We start from the raw sequence: 13,347 nt of genomic DNA, 5'->3' as shown, positions 1-13,347 counted from the left end.
ATTTCGTGCTTGAATTGACGATATTGACAGTGGGATTTTCCTAATGAATTTTCCTTGCGCAATATTGAGAAAATCCAAAATTCTGTAGACAGACTGCGAGATGCGAAATTCCTATCTTCTATTGACCTCAAAAGTGCATACTGAAACTGCGTAGATTTATCGGTTTCCAGGACTTTAATTTGTAGTTTTTTCTCTCTATCTCTTCCATTTTCGTGGGCCACCCTGTGTATAACGTGTAGGACACATCAAATCGTCTCATACATTTTAACCTTGGACTTAATCGCCACTTGAAGTTTTTTATGACACACGATTTTTCGCAAGTAAAATGGAAATAAAACTAGGCCAAAAAGAAGCAGATCGCATTACGTAAAAGATGAAGTTCGCCTTTGTTTTGCTAGGATTTTTGAGTTACCAAATTCTCTCGCTATCGGCACGAGCACCTTGGGCCTCAGTGTCAGGTAAGCCAAACAATCGTCGGACTAATACTTTAACCAGCTTCTTTCAGAAAGATGCAATGTAGGATTTCCTATTTGTATTCCATTTGGCCCTTCCCCGGTTCAATTCTGTTTATACGTTGAAAATAAATCGTCCTGGGCTAATAAAATGGTCGGATTCTGTGTATATTTCGCCTTCAACAGTTTCATCTTTAGCGACTACGTTAAACTGGGCTGCATTGAAATAGGGACGGATATTGGGATTAATTTAACATTTGACTTCGAGAGAACATTTAACTTGATTGGATTTAAATAGAAGATTTGTTCAAGGTTTGCGCATTTCTAGTTAGAAATGTTTTTCACATTGGTTTAAATCGGTTTATTATATGTGTTAGTAGAATATCTAAGCGTATCTCTATGTACAATGAGCGCTATTAGGGGGGCCTCGATAAACTGTAACGCACTCATGTATGCAAATATCTGCGTAATTTATTATCTAAGAGTACACCCTGGATATAGGGAAAGGGATGTTTATCTGTGGTGTATTATTCTGATTAGCGCTTGAGAAACTCAACAACCTTAATGACGAAAACGCGCTCTCTGATGAACAGCAAGCGGTTGAGGGTGAATATAAAATTTACGTTTACATATATTTGAAAAGCTAATGAAAATACTCTTGCTGGGTAATACTCGGTTAAAAAGGAAGATTCAAATACACTAAACTAGACTAAACAGTTCCTTAAAGCACGGTTACAGCAGAATAAATAGTCAGAAGTAATGAACCCTTTCTCTTATCAAATAATCCTTTACTTTGTAACGAAACAATACAAATTACTAAGTTTCTATCTTGAGATCACCGTTTTTTGGACATGTCAAAATTTCATCAAATCTGTTTTAGATCATTTTTTGCGCGATCGGTCATTTCTGACTATTTACCATGGGTGTTTCCATGACAGTACGTAGAATTTACCAGTTGCTATGATTACGACGACGCCAAAATTACTTACCGATCTAAAAACAGAACAGCAAAAATACTTACCGACGCCTTTTTAAAAATCAACAGTCTTACATTACATTTAATCTTTAATTATTGTTAGGTACATTAAACGTACAATTTGTGCTGTTGTTTCCTATAGCAAGACGATCATAAAGTCATAAAGGAAGTGCAAAGCTAGCAAACTACATCAGACACATGCACAATTTTATGAAATTATCAATTTCAATTTTGACAAATAAACTGGTTACCTAGTGACGTACACCATACCACTTCGATCATTTCGATTTATTCTGCTCGTTAATTTCTTAGTGCATATTTATATTGGTTGCATAATTTTAATTTCGATCGCGCAAAAAATTTTATAAGCACGTCGAACGTTAAGGGTTACCGTTCTCAGACAATAACAACAACAATTGTCTTCGAACGGTAAAAATCCCTTACCGTTCTCCATGCTTAATATACTATTAAGCAAATTTAATGAATGATTTTTGTCTGTCTGTATGTGTATGTACGTACATACGATGGCAATTTTCTGAAACTGATTTTGTTCAAATTTTGGATATGTGTATTACGTGTACGGAAACAAAATATACCAGACCTGATTGCTAATTGCAACATTTGAGTAAATTTAGATTTGTAAGGAAGTTCGGAGTTTTCAACTAAAGTTTAGCGATCGTTTTTTCTACGGCATTTGAATTCTACAGCGTGTTGAACTTTTAACTGCTTTAGGAAGTCTGGCTCCTAGAATTTCGGTGGTAATTGGTTTTGAGGGCTAAAACCGCAGGATAAGTCATTCTGTGTTGTGGGAACGCAACGTTGCAAATTTAATTGTACCTGGGGGTGTAAATCATTACCCTCGCTCTCATGTAATTCGTGGAGCAGGAACTAAGTAAACGAGTGAATGATTAAAGATTGCCGTTTTCAGTAATAAGAAACATTTTTGTAGGTGTTAATTGGTTAAGAAGAAATTAAGTAACGTATAACTCCCAATTTTCCACTACAGCTGGAAAAGGGGGGGGGGGGGGAATTGAAGGCTCAAAGTGCTGGTTCGGGTAGCTCAAGTCGAAGCAGGATTCTGTGGTTAAACAAGTTAAAAACGGAAACTGTTGAATACATATTTACGATAAAAGTTAAGGTATTCGAATTTAATTATTTTGACAAAATTTACTATGTTTTAAAACCCTGTTCTTATATGTAATTTGTTCTTGTTCTATTATTTTCATTTAATAACAATTTAAATTGGTACGACACAGTTGACTGTACGCACTTCCCTGCATTGATCACGTGTTCCGCCACTTCTGATGACTTTTGACTTTTAACTCGAAAAAACTGTCTGATTAATGTCCCCATCTATCAGATGCTAGGATTCGTAGCAGCTTCATAGTTGTGTTCGCTGATTAACACTAAAAAAATATAACTTTGGAGATATTATGATGTCAAGGGTTGACAGAAGAGTAAAATGATTATTTATATTATACAGAGCTTAATAATCACTCGTGACAGTGTTTTTGAAATCGATTCTGCTATTAGTCCTTATTTATTTTAGAACAAGACAATTTTCTAAATCAGAAGCGCTCAATGCGTCGATTGAATCTGAATATGCGTTGCTAATAATTAATGGTTACGGTTCCTACAGTAAAATTTTTAATGCGAGTTTACCTTTCATGTGTTCTTGGATTTTGACGTAATCGCTTGTAACCCAGAACGCGCAAAATAGTTATCAACTAAGACGTTAAAGAGTTGTTCCTTTGTTGAGGATCGAATATCGTTATTAAATCTCCATGACCCGTTGACCCATTTCACAGAAAAATGTCTGTCCGTTATCACCACGGCTCTAAGGTTACCACACACGTAAGATTTGTAGGCATAATAAAACGTATCCGGTATTTAAAATTGAATTTGAATAGTGTCCTTAAACTGATACCATAAATTAAAACCCTAAAAGAAACCAAAGGTAATTTCTCTCCTTGATAACCTAAGATTTACATACTTCTTAAATAAGAGGGCTAATCGTAAGTGAAGCAACAATTTAATTATCGATCGAAATTGCAGTAGGTACATAAATATTAGCCGAACCAGAAAGGTACACTCTAAGTGAAATTCCAACTAAAAATCACTTCAGAGTCCCCAAGTTATGAATCTAATCGCAAGAGATCAATACATGTGGATGACAGAGATTAAAATTCCACGCGTTCTAACTCACACTCCAGCTTCATTTTCATGTCTACTTTATCTCAAGCAAGTTTAGTTTCCATGACAGAGGCAAACCAGACTACTTTTCCTGCCGCCTGCCACTTTACCGGCCGACAGACTTCCTTGTCCTCCTTTCTTAAATTATAAATTGAACACAAGGTGACCATTCTGCAATTAATGAAAGTGTGTTACAATAACTACGCAACTTAACTAAAAATTAACATAAGAAATGCGCAGGAAGCAAGAACCAAAATTAAAAATGTTAAATGAGGCAGTGCATTTACATAATTGTGACAGAAAAAATTTAAATATTTGAAGGAAAAGACTTAATGAGAGAGAAAATGGTTAATTTAAGTGATTATAAGCTTCAAATCTGGGACTGGTAATCTAATTAGATTACAATTAGGAACAATGAGCCCAATTTAAAGTTACTATCTGAACCGTAAGGGTGAAATTTGCAATTTAGCGTAATAACTTTGTTTGAAGTAACACCGTAAGCAATACACCTGTATTACTCCACCATACGGCGACTGACAAACAAAAGAAATACATTTCAGGTCTGCGAATATACACTCTCTTTGAAATAAGAAAAAAAAAGCTTCTGGCACCAACATTCAATTTTCCAACAAATTTCATTTGGAAGTCAAAGTTGTGTTTACCACCTTGTTTGCTTTAAGGCATTCGTTTTCATAAAAACAAAAACGAGTCCTCACGTTGTTTCGGGGGGTGTTAAATCTAATTCATTTTATGTTCACCAATCCTGCTTGTTTTAAAAGAAATTGTAATTTCGCAAACTTTTGATTGCACGTTTACAAAGTAGTAGAAGAAGCTAAGCAATTAACGAGCGGTTAACGGAACACAACTTTTTTAATAAGGGCGTTTAATTATTCCAATGACTAAAAAATGCATTGAAGGAAAGCTGTAAAAGTAATTAAATATGCTCCGGAGTAAATTAACGGCACGACCTACTTACGAAGCTTTTATGCGATTTCCGAAATTGTGTGAACTTTATTCGAGGGTTTTGAAAACTCATCTCGATGCTGTTAGTTATTTATCGAATTTGTACAATATTAATAGGATTCTATTGACGAAGCACGTTTTAAATGAAATCGCGTTGTATTGACACGCATTTGCGAAATGGATAAGGGTTGAAGGCGGACGCCATCGCACGGCGAAAACTGAAACTTCGCATTTCCTCATGACGCTGCGAAAAGAAAAGCTCATGGAAAACGTACAGTTCTAGGAAGCGTTGATGCAATCAAAAATTTGTACTCGGACAGGGATCTATGTGTTTCTCAGAATGAAAATTTCTGTACGAAAGTTACTCCCCGTTCTCGATTAGGGAGAAAACTGGAATGCGAAAGGACACCAATTTTCATGGAATCAACGTTAATTTCGTGCAGATGGCATCCGCAACAAGATTGAAAGTACATTTTCAAATTGAATTTCAACTGAATTCTAAACTATTTTCTTTACACAAAGGCGAAAAAAGATGAGTGTACTTACAGGATTATAATCTTTATGATTAAATACTACCTGAAAACCGATGTAAATTTGCACTCATTTGTGTTTATTTCTAACGTATGTACAATCGTAATTTCCAACTTCAATCCCGACTAATTTTCCCTTCAATATGTTTTATAACCGTCAAACCCCTTTACAATGACTTGTGTTTGTACAAAAATAAATGTGCTTCGATAATTTTATAAGGAATGGACTGTATATGAAATGTAATTGCTTACGATGCCTGTATTGAAAGGGATTAAAGAATATCGACACGAATTATCAACGTGTTTATTGATTAAAAAATACATATAAAATAAATTGATTCTAAATCTTGGTCTGGCGATCGATACTGCACATGGATTGTTGTTCTTTCGCCCAATAAACAAACGAAGGCTTTTGTGGTAGCTACAGTGGAAATTACGGCTGGTTACACGACAGCTCGACGAAATTCATAGTGTGGTTCGGGGAAAATGACGTGCTGCTTCTTAACAAACACGTTCACTATTATTGATGGTTGTACGGCGACATCTTGATTCTTCTCGTTCGATTGTTGCTCGATGAATGCTCAAATGTAGGCTTAATTCTAACTTCGGCCGGTCTTGCACCATAAGTAACAAGTGGGAATATATACAGGGGAAATAGTTATATAATGGCGTGCTATGATAATTTCTTGGAAAGAACTTCAAAGGAATAATTGAAAGGATAATCATTTTAGTTTTTTTTTCAGTCTGCTGCCACTGCCCTAAACACGCTCACCCAGTCTGCGATCTGGCCCGACGACACAGCCGATTGATCAGATCATGGTGGGTTAGCAATGAACCATGTTGTCTTTAGTACGGATCGAGGTATGGATTTTCACTTGGAGCCGTCATTCGCCGGGTCCAGCCTGGCGTTACACGCTCCCTTGACCGCTGGACCACTCAAGCCCATGACAACGCCCAACACAGAGGAGGAAACAGGTCTATAGTTTCATAAAACGTAAGTGTATTTCAGAATTAAAAAGCTTGCTGTGACGTTCTGTTTGAAATTTTATCGTCGTGTAGGAACCATCCTCTCAGCTGAGGGTAGCTGGGTTGTAATATGAACCTTTTGTTAGAATTTATTTATGCGGTATGCAGAGCTGCAAAACTCTTCCATGCCCCCCTCTGACGCCTCCTAATATCCTTCTTATATAGTCTTAGGTTTACCTCATAGGTCTCCCAATCTATATAGGCGATAGCTTTGCTCTTCTTTGGGAAATAGGGGTCATTTTTCCTCCCTTACTAAAGTGCGGGTGGTAAAAATCAAAATTTTATTTTACGTCAACTTTCAAAATTGGTATACTGTTGTTTTTCATAAGAAATTCTCCTTATGCCTGCTTGCACCGACAAATTTAAGCGGAGCTTAGCTTAAGCGTCCCTTAAAATCCATGGCAACGATTATTGAGACAATGGTTGCCATGGATTTTAAGCTACGCTTAAGCTAAGCTCCGCTTAAAGTTGTCGGTGCAAAGGAGCATTATGTGATAGTTTTGTCGGTCTGTCTGTTCCTCCAAAACGAAAATACAGGGCGATGTCAAACCTTCGCCAGTCGATCTTATGAATCCAAGACGCAGTGCTATTAAATATGATCTGGATTAAAAGTCGTGTATCCGAATGAGAGCTGAGTGTCAAAAAATACCTACCCCTACTGAAAATTGTTTTATTGCGACATGCTCCAATACTGGGAGCTCTGTGGCAGACTGTCCGAACTATAACTGAGTTTATATACAATAATATATACGTTACTTTGGATTAAAAGAGAGGGTCAACATTATGTTATGACGTACCCTTGCTAATTTTGGTGAGTTACTGATTTGCATTCATGACTGAGATGAGAAACAATTAGTGTTTTGTAATTATGAAATGCAATAGTTCTTTTGTAAAATCATATAATGAATTAGAGAAAATAAAATTGTGATAGGCAACCTCTTTGGATATCCTATTACGTACTTCAGAACTAGATTATTGGATGCTCTATTTAATAAAAACACTTTAGGGAAAATGAATTTTCTAGTCGATTCTAATCCGGATTACTTTCTGGAAGCTTCTTTTCTGTGCAAGTAGTAGACAGTGTAATTCTGTCCCTTCAGAGAATGCCTTATTGCATTTTATTAAATTGATTGAACACTGTCAAAGATAAAAATGCAATTAATAACCCTTTCAGGAAGTGTATGTACTTTCCGCGTTATAATTGGGTATCAATTTGGATTTTCGCTTAAGCCTCGGTAAATCGTATGCAGTTATGATTTACCTGTTGAGCGTCTGAACCGGTGCGCTATTTACCAATTTATTGGTAAACACGCGTTCTCTCATTGTATCCAAACTAGATCGGCGTAAAGAATTTACAGGTTAATCCTCCCCAACAGCAGGAACGAAAAATCGACGTCGTCTATTGTCACTAGAAGAGATGTGAAAATCACACATGGTTTCGAATTAATAGAACATTTTGATATTGAATTTATGGCATTGTTTCGTTCACTACCCACCGAACATATTTTATACAACATCCATTAGCCAGAATTCGTATATCCCACGCATATTTTTCAATTATGTTCAGTTTTTAATACAAATTTTAGAGAAATTTATAATTAGGTTTGAATTTCATAAAGTGGAATGGATTGATTATTTTTAATTGCTGTTAATCATATTCGTATATCGTATAGAAAAACTGAATTCTAGTTTATTATCGCTGATACTACCACCAGTAGAGATACATTATAATTGATTACACTGTATTGGGCACGAAACGTATTTTTGGAAACATCACGAATCTAAATGCGTTGAGGGATCGTTTGCGTTTAAATTTCTTTCATTCGTTTCTCCTTCTTTCCGCCTTTGATTTGCACAATTTGACATGGTTCTTTATAAAAGTTGATCATTCTTCTCGGGAAAATTTTAAGAAGAAATCATTTCATAACTTTATGACGATTTGTCGTTATCGATGGTTAACATTTTCCTCTTTCGTTCGTCAGCTGTGACAGAGTGCCCTTAATTTTTAATTAAACAGCAAAACGCATGGGATTTTAACTGCCGCCACCCATACGTATTAATATTTGGCGATTAATTCGGTTCATTGGGGGATTCCGCATCAATTTGTGAATAGAATTTCATCCCTTCGACCCAGTTACTATTCTCCATTGTAAGTACGCCATTTGCATTTAATCTGCTTGACGTATATCTTCTTTAGGTTCGGGATGATATTTAATACGATTTTTTATCGACGATTGTTGCACGTTCATCTATAATTAGCCCTCTATTTAAAGAGGTATGTACATTTCAAGGTTATCAACGAACAAGGTTACCTTTGATTTTTTTCTAGGGTTTTTTAAATTTTAGTTCTAATTTTGGATTCAAGTTTTAATTTCTAGTTTTAAGGTCACGTTCAAAGATATTTTAATTTATAGTTAAGGACCAGTTCCAATGGTGTATAATTCCGGATACGTTTTACATATGCATGTGGGTAACCTTGAAGTAAAGTCACCATCTATGCACAAACGAACAACAACGTTTGACGGCCTTTCCATTTATTTATTTATTTATTTATTGTCCATCTTATGTTCAATAACTATTTTTGCCCCTTCGGGGTTATATGCTCTCACTTTTAATTAACTTGTTACCTTCAGTATTTGTATTTATTATCTTGCGACATCTTTAAAGTTATGATCGAGTTTTTTCACGGGTTATTGTAGACGGTCACTTCCTTCCGAAGCGTTGTCTACGAGGTTGGCTAAATAACTGAATCTTATAGAAGCTTACCACGAATAAGGCGAGGCCCTTCAAGCATTGCTCAGTTTTTTACATTCCGAGCTCTGCGACTAAGGAGTTTTCTGTTTGCAGATTTTATGGGAATCCGGGAACTGAGCTCACTTCTCTGGATGACATCTTCTTTTAAATAAAGGTAAGCCTTTCTTATGTTTTACTTATATTTGGCCATATATGTACGAATTTGTATTCGGAATATTATTTTATTTGTGATTCATGTGTTAAAATTCAGTAATCAATTCAATCGATTATTCCTGATTGGGGGTTAATCACACTGAGAGATTTCAATTGTAAAGTCAAGATTTCTAAGATCATTTTACCCAGAACGAACTATCGCTATAGAAGATTCTCAAGCTCTCATTTTGTGTTTTACCCTGCGCTAGTTGGCCGTTTATGCGGCGGGTTTGTCCATTTGCTAAAACTCCGTCCTGACGGACGTTGTTAAAACAGCAATACAGAAAAACAGTATGTTAAACGCGTAAGAAAGAGTGAGTTCTCCAGTTCGTCTAAATGTTAGTCCGTTAAAAATTTTGAGTTTGTATGTTCACTTGTAGAACAATATATTATTAATAAAGCACGAATGTTGCAAAGATAAATAAGTAGGTATGTCTAGAAATGAATACACGAAGGATTAGCGTACCTGCTTGCAAGTAACAATTAATTTCCGACAAAGCTCCATGATTAAATATGAGAATTATATAGATAGATGAATTATTTGCTAGTGTTTGTGAGCTTTTTGCGCGTACTTCTTGTTTCAATCTGGACGATTACTCTCTAAACCATTAACTATAAAGGTCACAGAGCACCAAACAAATCGGATTAAAGTTAAACAATAAATCGTTCCCGAAATACCATTTTAAATCCAATGAGGTAAACAAAACTTATTTGTTGGCAATGTTGTTACGAATAATTTCAGTTGCCTGCGAAACAAGCGGGGCGTTAAGTTAGAAAAGGATATATTCTATCCCTAAACCACCTCGCAAGAAACCAATTCTCCTTTCTACTCCGTTAGATAGATAACAAGAATGTTAATTAATTTAAAACTCCTGGGATATAACTAACTTTTGTTAAAAGATAAAACCTTGGTTATATGCAACGTTGTAGAATTAAAAACGATTATCGTGCGCTAATCGAATTATACTTTCATAACATTAGTATTATTTTTATTAAAGAGAGACGAGGACGGGTTAATACCGTTGTACAAAATTTAATTATGAACGCAAGCCGTCATCCTGTAACATATGTCAGATTAGTCGTCGGTTTGTTAATTTTCTACCATGCAGATAAATGCGAAACATTTTATTCGAGCTTTGGAGCTTTTTCTTTAATTTCACTTTTAAAATTAAAAGGTTAGGCAAAGACGATAGTAATTACTGGTACGTTTTAGGAATACTCTCGATCACTGAGAAGTAAAAGTCATTGTCAAATACTCTTCCCCTTAAATTTATTTCCTGTTCCACTAACACTAGGAGCAGCTATTCTCGATTACCGCGTTTTCCCATATTTATTAACGGTGTGTATTTTTTAATGCATTTCCATAATTCGAGATAGAAGCATTCAGCCACCGTAGTGAGTTCTGCTTTGAAACGTTTTATTTGCTATGCCGAGCCACTGCGTGGATTAGTCCGAAATCCCATTTTTGTATTTTATAAAATTCAAATGGTCGCGGTAAAGCAACAGCTCATAACTTCTCATTGAGTTAACGATTCGGATGCGATATTAGATACTTTTAATGTAGAAATCCCTAATGAACATTGTGCTCTATTCCTGCACAATATATTTCCTTTCATCTTAATAGACTCTAGAGAGTTTTAACACACTAACTGAAAGTTTTCAATTAAACATTACTAAATTACACAGTTGGCAACTGTCGAGACACTACCTAAGCATTCTAGTCCTTATTTATGATCTCTAGGTATAATCCTTTATTTTTTCTTCTTTTGTAATAGCCATCTATCATCGTACCTTTGGAGTATCTTTCTCACACAACTGTTTACTGTATAATACTGTCAGATGGAGTAATTTCCTTGTCTAATTGATCTTTAGGTTTGAAAGAAAGAATTTTTTCCCTATACCATGGTACTGCACATCTATTTCTTTTCTCTCGTGACAATTATTAGAAATTCCTACTCCCCAGGTAATTAAAATTGTACTTGCTTTTTCTCCTTTTGTTGTTTGGCTACAAATAAGGATGGTTTGATGAATCTTTTTCTTTTCGTCGTGTGGTTGATGAATTACTTTGAAACTTACCATTTCGGTAGTTTTGCTTCCATCAGCTCGCTCAGGTAAAAAATGGTATAAAATTACGAAAGAGTTCGTTCCGGATTCACCGATATCTTATTGAAATCAAAATTTGGAAAACTGATAACCACTCTTCAAAAATCGACAACCTAAATCTAATTAAAGTAAAATAAACCTACTGGTCTACTAGATAGAAGAAATACCTATTCTGACATTTAAAATGAAAGAAATCTAAACCTTTCAAAATGATGCACACACAAAAATTAATTAATTTAGTTCCCTAGTATTTCGCAATCAAAATGTAAGTAAACAGAAATGTACATCTTTAATTGTTGCAATGGTATCAAGTCGCTGACCTCAGGTAGATGGAATTTCGTAACGCCTCCTGTCTAATTTCCACAGATTTGCTTTCAAGAAGATTTTGCATAGCAATTTCGAATCCCTGTTTCCTCGATTTCAGCTGGATGCCTTCTTGGTAGACATTCTCCAAAATGTAATGTTGGTTCTCTCTTCCTTCGGTATTCATTTGTTAGAAGCTTGTATCCTTTACCTTTTGATGTTTCCCTGCTCGAAATAACACTGCGTGTATCGTGAGAGTTGGAAATCGGACAAACTCGTCAGATCTTTTGCCCCCATGGGCATTACAGCTTTCATGAGATGTACAGTAAATTATTTACCCATTTTAACAAAAGTGCCATTTAAAAAATTATTTAATACTCTCGTGAGTGCTACACAAATGGAATTGAGTCTTTGAGTTTAATTATCAATGAGAGGGCAAAGTGGAAGAACAGAATCAGGTGAATTCTCGCCTGTGCCTGAACTTTGACCCATTTAGTTACCTTTAGCATTTTCAGTTTAAATTTTAGTTTCTAAGATCTTTGGTTGAATTTTTTGTTTCGAATGTGGTTTGTTTTAATTTTGTTATTGTTTTGTCTGAGGGTTAACTAAATAAAACTATTATTATTATTATTTTACGGAACACATCTCTTCGGCAACAAGCATTGATATTTGTTTGTAGGATAAAGTAAATCATCTGCATTAGACCTGTGGCCATTTAGAACCTGGTCTTGACCAATCTGGAAACAATACTTAAATGGCACATTTACAAAATACGAAATATAAATCTACAAAATTTAACTATATAAGTAAAATACCTGAAAATGACTGCCCTCACAATAGACTAATAGCTATGTAAAAGTGAGTTTTAAAAAAATTATAATTTTTCAAACGGAGTGATGCACACTTGAAGGGTGGTTTTTGGACCTGTAAACAAAATCAAATCAGGAAACAAGAATTCCGGCAAAAATTACACCTCTCATAATAAACGGATTGTTATGTTTAGGTGAGTGTTCTTAAAAAATGTAATTTTTGAAATGGAAAAGAACTACACTTTTATGTGCATTCAGAGGGTAGCTTGTGGGCCTTGTCGCCAAGAAACATAGACCAAAAAAGGGGGTGTGAAATAATTCTCGGAAAGCTGAAAATGGTTTTAAACTCTATATTTGGATGTAAACAGGGTCTTTCTATCTCGGTTTACCACTAGCCGTAACCATCGGTGGGGTCTAGAATAATTTACAAGCTCACAATGTTTTATCTGTGCCCTGTGGTGATAGTTGACCAGGACAGGTGAGCTGGTTGGTAACGTTTGTTTTTAAAGCATCGATATATCGATCCTAAAAATCGCTATTTTTATTCTAAATTGCTTACTTGCTCCTTTTTTTTAAATAAAATTGGTATCTTTACAAGTGACGACTGTAAAAGAAAAATGTATCTTAACTCTTATGGCAAGTATAGTAACAAAAGAAGGGATAGGAAGCACGTTTTGTTGAAGGATAAAATTTCTGTAACTGTTCATGAACAATTATAAAATAAAAATGCATATTGGAATTACAATAATAAAATAAAAATAAAGATGTTCTGAATGCTGCAACAAGCAATTTTGATTTAGACAAAGTAAAATTGAACGACCGACGACAATAGCAAACAGCCATTTTAATAATACATTTTATTTATAATTTAGAAACCTATTTGTGCTACGGTGAACAAAATTTTTGATGTCAGCGAAATTTTATTGAGAAGTATATACCATTATATCTAACAAAATTTAAGCGCGCCCTGTATTTTCCGGTGTTTTGGGAACATTTTTCAAATAGTCAAAAAACCATCTTCCTCAATATAATTTTCTACAGAAAAA

At 35.1% G+C, this 13,347-nt stretch overlaps 1 long non-coding RNA gene across 1 annotated transcript; it reads left to right on the top strand.

Annotated features, from left to right (window-relative positions):
* Nucleotides 1–335: 335 nt before the first annotated feature.
* LOC116169929 lies at nt 336–836 on the top strand. The gene is made up of 2 exons (XR_004145127.1): nt 336–458; nt 506–836. It is a non-coding gene; the product is annotated as an uncharacterized LOC116169929 (long non-coding RNA).
* Nucleotides 837–13,347: the final 12,511 nt, after the last annotated feature.

Source organism: Photinus pyralis, unplaced genomic scaffold (genome assembly GCF_008802855.1).
Source record: "Photinus pyralis isolate 1611_PpyrPB1 unplaced genomic scaffold, Ppyr1.3 Ppyr1.4_LG4, whole genome shotgun sequence".
Lineage (NCBI taxonomy): Eukaryota > Metazoa > Arthropoda > Insecta > Coleoptera > Lampyridae > Photinus > Photinus pyralis.
The sequence above is the reverse complement of the archived record's forward strand: the minus strand, read 5'-3'. Positions and strand labels throughout refer to the sequence as shown.